This window comes from Egretta garzetta, unplaced genomic scaffold, assembly GCF_000687185.1.
Source record: "Egretta garzetta isolate BGI_Z169 unplaced genomic scaffold, ASM68718v1 scaffold573, whole genome shotgun sequence".
Classification (NCBI taxonomy): Eukaryota; Metazoa; Chordata; class Aves; order Pelecaniformes; family Ardeidae; genus Egretta; species Egretta garzetta.
The window spans coordinates 460,125-470,869 of NW_009259180.1; the positions used below are offsets into that span (position 1 = coordinate 460,125).

The following is a 10,745-nucleotide window of genomic DNA, read 5'->3' on the forward strand; positions in this document are numbered from 1 at the left end:
CTTAAGGTTTTTAATGTAAGGGAAAATCTCAAGACAGAACAGCCCCTACCAGGACTTGTTCTGACTTTCACATAAAGACCTCCGATCTTTTTAGTAGTAGAAAGGGTGCAAATGCACAGTACCTGCATAAATGGCTTTACTATTTGAAGTTTGCCTTAACCAGACAGTTAAAATGATAATCCAATTGCTGGAAAAGCAAATATCCAGAATTATCTTCCACTGAATCTGTGCCAACACACACAGTATTGAGTAATCCTTCCTCCCTGTACCTTCTTCCCCTAGGGCAGCTAATTGACTTTTCATGGAAGTTACATGGCATTCTTACCTGGCAAAGCCAGCTACAAAAGCCAGGTTAAATGCACAAGCTCTTTGTCTCAACCTGCCAAAAAACTTACTCCCTATTGTTGTCCCAACACTGCAAACATACAGAGAGTTCTTGCTCATATAAGCACATTCTCAACTTCAGCATAGCCACTCACAGCCTAAAAGCTGCTCACACAAAGATAATAACAAAGTGTAATCAGAAAATCATTGGTGAGTATAACAAAGTCTAATTAAAAAGAAAAAAAAAAAACAAAACATTCTCCATGATCATGCCAGTTTTATATTTACCACCTCATTATATTAACAAAACTTGGGAGGATGAGGACTACTCTATAACCTACACTTATGTCCACGGAGCAAGCAACTGTGATCAGCATGTTTCACTGCTGGCAGCCACACAAAGAGTACTTTCTGCTGAACGGCTGATTATCCATCAATTCCTGTATAACCGATACAGGCGGTAAACACACAGCCACCAGGACAGAGTTTGTAAGGAAACCTACACATTACATCTGGTACCTGGGTGCTTTTTTCCATGGTCAACATACCTTTCTCCACTGTATGAAGACTACACCAGTATTTGACCAGATATTGCAACCTTTTGCCATACTGTAACAGAAGCTTTTGTTTCCTCTTCGTCTCAGACACAAATAGGAACATTCTTTGAAATATATTTAGACTAAACTTTTTTTTAATGTTAATTTTCAGGAAGGTTGCCAATCCATTTTTAGCAGATGGTTTGCTATTTAATGTCTTTAGGCAAGGCAGAAAAACTTTAATCAATAGAATCAAAAGAAATGTTGAGAAATTACATGCATTTTGCAAAATCAAAGGCATTTCCTACATATTGTCAAGCAGACAAAAACATATTGACATGTTGTTACTGCAAGGAGCCAAGGAATGTTTCACACGTTACAACACTGCATTTCCTTTTACATGGTTTCAAGTCTCCTAGCTTCCTCATGATAAGGAATTTTACTCTTTCATAAATCTAAAAATTCTCCAACAGCAACTTGTTTCTTAATTATGAAAAAAGAATCCAGGCCTAAATGATTAAAAATCCACTCTCAAGAGCTAGAAGTTGCAACATAAAAAGCTTTACCTTTGCTTAATTCTTCAAATGAGAAATCAATAGCATGGCTCCCCATTCACTCTATGACCCAGTATTATACCTGCTTCTACAGCAGTCAATCATCCTGAAAACCGTCTCCACTAATAAGTGCTGAAATGTGCAGGGTTCACTCTAGCCATCAGCTATTACTCAATTACTGCAGAGAACACTAACAACTGTCTGAAAACCTGATTCTAATGCATGTCAGGCAGTACTTCTGTCCTTTGCATTTCCAGACTGCAGGAGTCTGTTCCTGTTGCCACCATACTGAGATATTATGCAAACATACTCCCACTTGCTCTAATCAAGTTCTTGCTTCAGTGCGTGTATTACCATTTACAAACTCTTCCATGTCAGCCCGTATCAGGCAATGGTGAAGACTCTTCCCGCCTTCAAGACAAGGCATATGGATCCTTAGCGTAAGCATTAAAAACACATACATACATTTATAGAGATATATTATTTTAATATAAAGAATATTTTTTAATATATTAAATATTTGTACATGTATTTCCATATTCATTTGCATGAAAGATTTTTCTCAGTACTTAAATGAAAATATAGTACTAGAATTAGCAGTGTGAAAGTGCTTTTAAACTATTTTTATGTAAGATATATAAGCTCTGCTGAAAAACTCATGTTTGTTGATTAAATTGCATTTATATGAAGTATAACAATAAATCAATGAGATGGAAATGTTTCTTTACCAAAACCATTCCTGTAACAATACCTGCATTTAGAGAAATGAAAGCTGCAAGTGGAATGATCTATCCAAACGTAAGTCTTCTGTCGTCATTTTGCTGCTGCTTTTTCCAGCCTTACTTCTTTTAGTGCATAAATTCACTAGTCTTCCTGGCATTATGTATGGCTTTATGCATCCCTTTGGAACTTGTGGGGGTTTTTTATTGTTGGCTTGCTTGTTTTATGTCTAACAGTTTGAAATTAATTTTAAACTCACATGGCTTTACAACCATGTGAAAATATTAGCTAAACATAGGCTTAAAATATCTCATTCCATTACATCTAGGTTTAATGATGTCATAATCCTTTATGGCTGACATCATGTTGTAAAGTCACCGAGCACTAACTCTACTGCCTCTTGAAAAAACAGGATCAAAACAACAATACATGATTGTAATATTGGAGACCAATAGCGATACAATTTTGGTGCCAAGACCAGCATATTGCTTATGGTATTCTGACTGTATGCAAGCCAAATATTTCTTGCTTCATTAAAGATACTACACCTTTTAAAAGGTCTATATAAACTATATCAAATAGATTCAAGTCTTGCATTTTTTAATGCTAGATTTGATTTTAATTAACACAAGCAAATATTTGTAATAATCTACTAGATGTGAAACTGGTTTTGAGAGTGACAAAGTAAAAAGCTTTCAGAACAGAATCAGAAATGGTGCATCACTTCTTTCCACTTCATGGAAGCTCAGTAGCACTAGTTCCAGCAGATCCAATAACACTCGTGGAATCTCAATATTTTCCACTCAGTAACTGTAGTTTTATGTTAACTAAGAAGGGATAAAAATTCAGGTACTCTCATGCAGCCTTTAGCTTTTTCCATACTTCTCTCCTTCCTGACCCACCTTATCCTCCGAGCTGTTACACATGAAGTGAACACATCTCCTAATCAGAAACACCTTAGAAATTACAGCATACTACTCCTCCACCCTTCACTCAAGCAACTTAAAATACTCCTGTTAGCACAAGTAGAATAGGGAAATGCTGGCATCATGTGATCATGCAACATACAGCTGGTAAAATTATAAATACCTCAGAGAAAAACAAAGAGAACAGAGTTATTTTTAAAACTATGCTGTGCTCTCTTCTGCAAGCCATATTTATTCTGTGCACAGAGAAATCCCAAAAGATGTCTTCTCTAACCCTAACTTTATTGCAATGATAATCCCGTAATGGATGGGTACAGACTCAGAGTCTGCTGTGCTGGAAAAGTTTACCTGACAGTTTATCTTTTGCCTACAGCATGCCAAACCTTCTTGCAAAGCCTTTGGCAAGTCATGACTCGATGCAAAAAGAAAAGCTTCAAAGGAATTTGAATCCACCATAAAAGCAGGGACAGGTAATTCACTGCATTAGTTGGATGATTCATGAAACAGATCTCTAGCTAGATGCAGACTGTAATACAGGCAAGAAACACAGCCTAAGAATCTGTATTATCTCCCTAAAATTAAGACTAGAATGGCCATTTATCTATGAAGGAAAAAAAAATAGAAATACTATCTCTTTTTCTTACATTTTTCAGAAAGCTGCTTATCGAAATCCCCTTTTCTCAGGCATCACCTGTGACAGCTCTGATAAAAGGAAAATTCAAAAAATAAATGTGAAGCGTCTTTATTTAGGAAGTAGGGAATGGCAAAACCAAAACTACAACAGGATTTCCACACCCCCACTGACATTAGTGACACAAAGTCACTGAGATCAAGAATTTTCAAGATACAAGCAGAGAATTAGGCAATATGCGGTATTTAAGATGTGCCAATTATAACATGCATGTTGGGAGAGATACCTAATCTCACAGTTCAGAGCTCATGTCAGCCTCAAATTCCCATCAGTGAGGCTGAGATCTATGGTGGAAGAATAGACATGGCTACCACACGACACTGCAACGTTTGCCTGCTGCAGGATTCACACACTCTCCCTGCGCTGCTACCTAATAGGAGAAGTGAAGACCTTCCATCTGACTGATCTGAGCAACTCCAGCAGCAAGTCAAACCTGCCACCAACAGTCTGTAACAAAGTTTGGCCATACCAATTCTCTACCTTGCTCTCCTCTGCCCACCTCCTGCGGATCTTACCCATGGAGACGAAGATCTCAAGAGTCAAGGGTTCCACTACACATTTGTACAGCGCTTATCACAAGACAGCTGGGATTTCAGCTAGCTGCCACAGTGTTATTGTCACAGAAATAATAAATTTTAAAATGCATGTAATTTAAGTAGAGAAAGATTCTTCCACAGATGATGGAAATGCCATTGGTCTCTGACCATAATATGGCTTAGTGAACAAAACAAGGAAGACTAGAAGACATTTTTAAATAGAAACAAATAATGGAAATCAAAAGGAAAATAATAGAACAGACAAATGAAAAAAATCATCTCAGAGGAGGCATGGCAAGATATGAAGTCAGTTTTCACTTTTGCTTTAAACAGAAACATAATTTCATTAAAGCAGTAGTTCTGCTAGTTGTGGACCAGTAAATTACTTCACTTTCTATCAGCAGTCACACAATACCTACTCTGAACTCAGGGGCAATCCCAAGACACCACAGCACGCTGTACTAAGTCCAGTCTCCAATCTCTGGGCCAAGCATAGCTAAAAACAATCTTATGGCTGCAATAAATCAGGGCAGCTGTTAATCAGCTGAAGATGATTCATGTCCATTACATCCCTTGCCACACTCCACACATTAAGAGCTGATGATCAAGTTCCTGGGCTATTCTAATGGCAATCAAGGACTGCCCATCACCCTCAGGAAGGCAGCTAAGCCATCTTCACGACTGCCATCGCTGTCTCAAGACCTGAGCCTGATACTCACTTTTTTATATCACCATAGATTACGTAGCATGTCTCTAACATTCAGATGGATAATGTCAGCTTATCCCATCATACTGCAGCTTATGTATGCTTTCATAGCATAATGTTGATGACAAGACCTTTCTGTTGAACACAGAATTAAACTAAACTGCTTCTGTGGCTTCTCACAGGCAAGGGAGCAAAGTTAGATAGAGGTAGGCAACAACTTCAACCTTTTGGCCCTAGAGATGATGGAGAAACCATATAGCCCACACCAGGCTCAGTGATAAACAAGTGTTTGTAGCCTCTGTTTTTATAATACAATGGAAAGTTTTGTATTTTGCACACATGCACTTGCAGGTCCAGATCCTGTACTACCGGAGGCAGAGGACTAGACTCTTTCATAAACACTCAGCTCCTGCAAAAGAAAAAAAAATAAACCCCATCATCCACAAACAATATGCTGGGATGTCATTCCAGAGTTGTGTCCTACTCCTTAAACACAGAGAGTAAGTATTACGAGCACATAGGAGCCACCTCTAAAAATGTAGTCTTGACCTCATCTGTACAGTAACACTCTTGCATTTGTTTCAGAAACAGTGTACCTTGTGTACAGATATAGCCATCTTTTTCTGACCCAGTAAACAAGAACAGACATATCACATCATACAGTGGCCTCAGCAACAGGCTCCTCTGAGCAAAGGCTCTTTTGAGTTTTGGGCCCCCAGATCATTAAGTCTTCAAGAGATGGTCCTTGAAATACCTGAATCTCGAGCAACGCTTGAAAATTTACAGCAATTTAAGAGTCAGTCTTCTCACTGAAACCACTATATTAAGATTTTCTTTAGTGCATCCCTTCCTAAGCATAGAAGAACATGAAAGTTAAATTCAAATTAATCTGCACTGACATGCAGCAATCTAGAATGCCTTGAGAAGTCACAGCCTAAAGAGAAAAAATAATGGGATTAATCCTGCACGTCTCACATACCCAAGTAGTTCCTTCTTTTGCCATTATTTACATTGGGGCAGCTGCATTAGTTACATTGGGACAACGAGTCTCTTTGCTTGTGTAGAGACTGTGAATATAGGGCCCTCTCTAGCGGAGCGAGAGCTGTGTTCCCAGGGCTACTGTCTACTGCTGATTTGTTTCTCAGTAGAATAAATACACCGTAGTGAGTGATAAACATGCCTAATTGCTTTTGAGCTTGAGGGAAATAAGATGGGGGGATTTAACAATTTATTTTATTCCTAAAATGAAAGCACCACAAGAAAAAGAGACATGGTGGAGCGGCCATGCGAATTCTAGCGAGCCTGACTATGGAATCTGGGCTGCAAAGGATAGCTATCACAAACCAGAGGTGTATACACTACATTCTTCCTCATGTTTGAAATAAAGAAATAAATAAAGGGTAGACATCAAACATGGGATTTACTTATCCAAACCTTTAGACAACTAAAATTAAGAATCTGGGTTGCCCTAGTTCCCAAAGTCAAAATATGCAATTTCTGAAAACAAATCATTCCACCCTAACACCTGTCCAAGAAACAGGGAATGAATCACACACTGGAGATCTCTCCCTCCCCCAGCTGACCACAGGGGGTGATTAGATATCCAACTATGCGATAGCTAACGTTAGCTGAAGTAAATCCACAGAGCAAATCATTCTAAGCAGCAGGTTGAGAGGCAACACATACATCTCCTCTCTTACAAACTTTCCCAAGTAAGTCCCCACGATGCTTGGCATTCCATTTGTGACAACAGATGCAGCAGCTTGCAAAGATGAGAGACCAAAGTCCTAGTACAACACAGATCTCTTGGTAATCATCCATTGATCTTAACTAAGAATTCAACTGGTCCAGAAATGAACTGGTTGTTTACAGCTTCAAGTTAGATTTACTCTATGAATTAACTGCATTTAATTTATTAATTCTGTTTAGGCCCCAAGGTGGGGGGGGGGGGGAAGGGCAGGAAGGGAGGGCAAGGAGGCAAGTTCATTTCATAGATTTCATCATTCATAATCTTTTAAAATAACGTTGGAATCCAAACGTCATCTGATTAAAACTAGGAAGGCTGAAAAACATGTAAAAAACATTGCATAATAAGACAAACAGGACAGCATGCATGAGGAGTTTTAAGCTGTATCAGCTTAACCATAGCATAGCTTTTCAAGAAAAAGGTTCAACTCATCCTCTATGACGGCCTAAAGCTAGGCTACAGAAAACAATAAATTGCTCCTTTCTTGCTAGTGTTTTTCCTCTTGTCATTGTTACAAACTAAGTATCTGATTAAGAGCAGCCTGCTTGCTCACAGTGTCTTCCAACCGCACATGCGACTTAGGGCAGTCTTTCAGTGACAGAGCCAATGCATGACGCATTATTAAGATGAACAATGTGTTATGATCTGTCTGAAGCACTCTTGTATTGATTGTAATAAAATGAGAGTGTTTGGGGGTTTTTTTGAACCAGTATGCTCCTTGTGAACTCAACAGAACATACTGTTTTCAAATAAAATTGAGAAAAAATGATTTCAAATTCTAGGTTGGAACCACAGATATTTCATTTAACACAATATTCATTAACCTCAGCCCTTTTAAAGTATACTTTCTGGTAATAAAGCTCAATAGTACTAGATTATACATGTGCCACACACCTTTGTTAGACATAAAAAAGGACTGCATTTTGCATAAAACTATGCATCTGGTCATTTCCTCGTTTCTTTCATGCACATAAAAACATGCACACAATTAATCTCAAAAAATACACCATCTTGTTTGCAAACTCAAAAGGAAGTGACAACAAAGTTTCTCTCAGTGGGTTGCCTGCTAGCATAAAAGGAATGCCTCCTACTGAAGATTGGGGGCTGGGGGTGGGGGGTGGTGTGTGTATCTCTTTAGTACTAGCCAGGAAGCATTCAGATATAATTACCACCACAATCAATACAACACACTGTAGAAAAGCACGCAAGTCATCATCACTGTAAAAAGGTAAAGTGATTTGACCAAAACCATCTTGTAAACTGTGGCAGGCCACAAGCCAAGAATTCATAATTCCCAGGCTCAAGCTCAAGTTCCAGCATCATGCTTCCCCTCCACAAAATACTTCTTTCTGCAGTCCATATTGCCCACCTAGACTGCAGCACTGCTAAGCCTGCCCCAAACTGCCTACCACAGAAGTCAGCATACAGATGCATGACTCTTGCACAGCATGCCCATAGGCTACATGACATAAACTAACAGAAAATGAGGAAAGAGGGAAGCAGAGAAGTACCATACGGGCAGAGCCAACACACATGCTCTTATTCCATTTCCAGCACCCAGAAAATACATGCAGGGAACGATTATCCTTCAACATTTGCAGAAGTGCGGATACCCAGCAGTGTAAGATGTTCAACATGGCAGCTACATACTTGTGCATTCAAACTTTTCCATTCTTGGCCAATACCAGTACCAGTGTTTCCTTTTCCATACTGTTCTTTTGGAACACAAGGCATGCATACTTTCATTCTCTCTGAACTTCTCTTACCTGGAAATCTCTTTTCAGTCTAATACTTTTCTTGCCATGAAAATGTCTTTTTAAAAATACATACTTTAATAAGCATTTTATATGAAGGCACCTTTTATTCCTTCTCATTTCCAGGACACTTGATAAAATATTACAAGCCTGCAATTTATATGCTAGAATCCCCAGATGGCATCTAATTAAACAATTCAATCAGAAAACAAATTAAAATGCAGTATTAGTGTAACCCCATGTGTAAAATGCAGCAGTTAGAGCGCTCTGGTGTTTGCAGGATATCCTATGGAAGGCAATTCTATTACCCATGCTAATTTCATGCCTGTTCAGCACTGCAGAACACGAGCTATTGACACCTCTCTCCAACATAAAAAAAGAAGTGGGCCAAGGAAAAGTTTAATAGCAAAGTACAGATCACCCTTTTAACTTTCTTCAGAACTATTATGGCAGCTGGTTTACCCAATTTACGGCAATGAATCTCAAACCTGTAATTTCTTAAACCTTCAAGCTCATCCCAAACCTAGTCAAACTTGGGATATTCCTTCCAATTAACTTCAGTGAGTTTTGCACCATGACCCACAATTCATAGAATCATAGAACTCACTGCATCTCACAGCGCTAAGCAAAATCTGATAAAAGTAACATCTTACTCTGCAATCTCTGCCACATGAATTCCTTGTGAACCCCAGGTATTACAATTTGGCAAATAAAAGCACAGGGATAATGATCCGTGATTTTTATTTTATTTCTCTGTTCATCTTTAAGAGTAAGAGGTTTCAGTAAGGTATGAGAACTTTGTAAACTTTATTTTCTTCCCTTAAATATATTTTAGTACTTATAACCAAACTGTTCACTTCATTATTTTTAGAAGACTTTCTTCAACTTCCATACGAATGTTATTTAAGGAAAATATCTTCCATTATGGTTTATGCACAGTCACAAAAAGTCACAAAATCGCAAGTTTATGCTCTAATCCATGTTATATGCTCTCCCCTGATTTAAATACAGCTTTCTCTACTTCTCTGAGAAGAACCACTGACCAAAGGAACATGCCGATATGGGCATTGTTATTTTCCTTGAAAAGAAGTAAGAGTATTGCATCTTCACACCAACAAACCTGAAGGAGTTATGTTCCAACCTCATATGGAAAATCAGTTAATGTCATGTATCTAACTCTTAAGAACGCCTTCTGAAAAATCCCTGCCTTCATACATGCTTCCACAGTGCACTCCACTGGCACACAGACAAGAATATACTTCCTATTTAAAATCTATTTCAGGAATCAAGAAAAACTTAAGGGCAGCACGAGAGAACATAAAACTTGCAGGAGCTGCTATAACTCATCCTCCAAAAAAAAAAAAAAAAAAAAAAAAAAAAAGTATTTTACTAATTTACCCAAGATGAGAAGACTATCTGAGAATTAAAGGCATATGCAAACTGAACCATGATGTGTCATATTTAATAAGACACTAATACAAGTCGCAGCAAGGTAGCTGGGCTTTAATGGTACTGCAAACTTAAGAGTATTGACAAGCAGGGGAAGCCCAATTCATACAGGATTAGCTACCCTGCCTGCTCCACCTTTCTTTATATTCCCAGAAGACCAGTTGGCCACAGCTGCCTGGAAGCGAGCAAGATTTTGTGCACTGGTGATAGGTATCCTTTACCAGACAGTTTGCTCTCCCTTTTCCAATTTAGGACAGACTAGAATTGGGATTTGAACATTCAGTAGAGGTTACACAGAAGCAGAGAAAGATGGTCCCTGTAGATTTTGTAAGATCTCTCACCTACCCCCACCCTCAGCCTCCTTACTATCCAACCCTCTTAGCAGACTGAGGGGAATGACTGTGTGATGCCATGCAGATGATGGAAATGTAAAGGAAGACACTAAAGATCACCCAGCAAAGCAAAGTCATGTAAAATCCCAAACTCCCAGGAAATAATCATATTCTCCCCTGCTGCTTGCCCACTTCAACCCTTCTCCCAGAGCTCCCGTTAAGAGGAGATCAAAATTAATAAGGCATTACACAAATGAGAGATTGCCCCAGTTATAATCCCAAGCGGGTCCCATCACTACAGCAGCACTAAGGGAAAACCTTGAGCACACCCGGGCACACACAGACTCTCAGCACGGATTAGCAGTCAGGCTTACAGGGGGAGGAGAACAAAAATTCCCCTCGCAGCGACCCATTTTGGAAAAGAGAAATAACGAATACGAAACGATGACGGTAACAGCACGACGGGAAGA

The 10,745-nt window shown here is 38.9% G+C and overlaps 1 protein-coding gene across 1 annotated transcript in view; it reads right to left on the reverse strand.

Moving 5' to 3' along the window:
• Positions 1–10,745, reverse strand: part of GALNT18 (polypeptide N-acetylgalactosaminyltransferase 18) — a 245,384-nt gene that overhangs the window by 233,967 nt on the left and 672 nt on the right.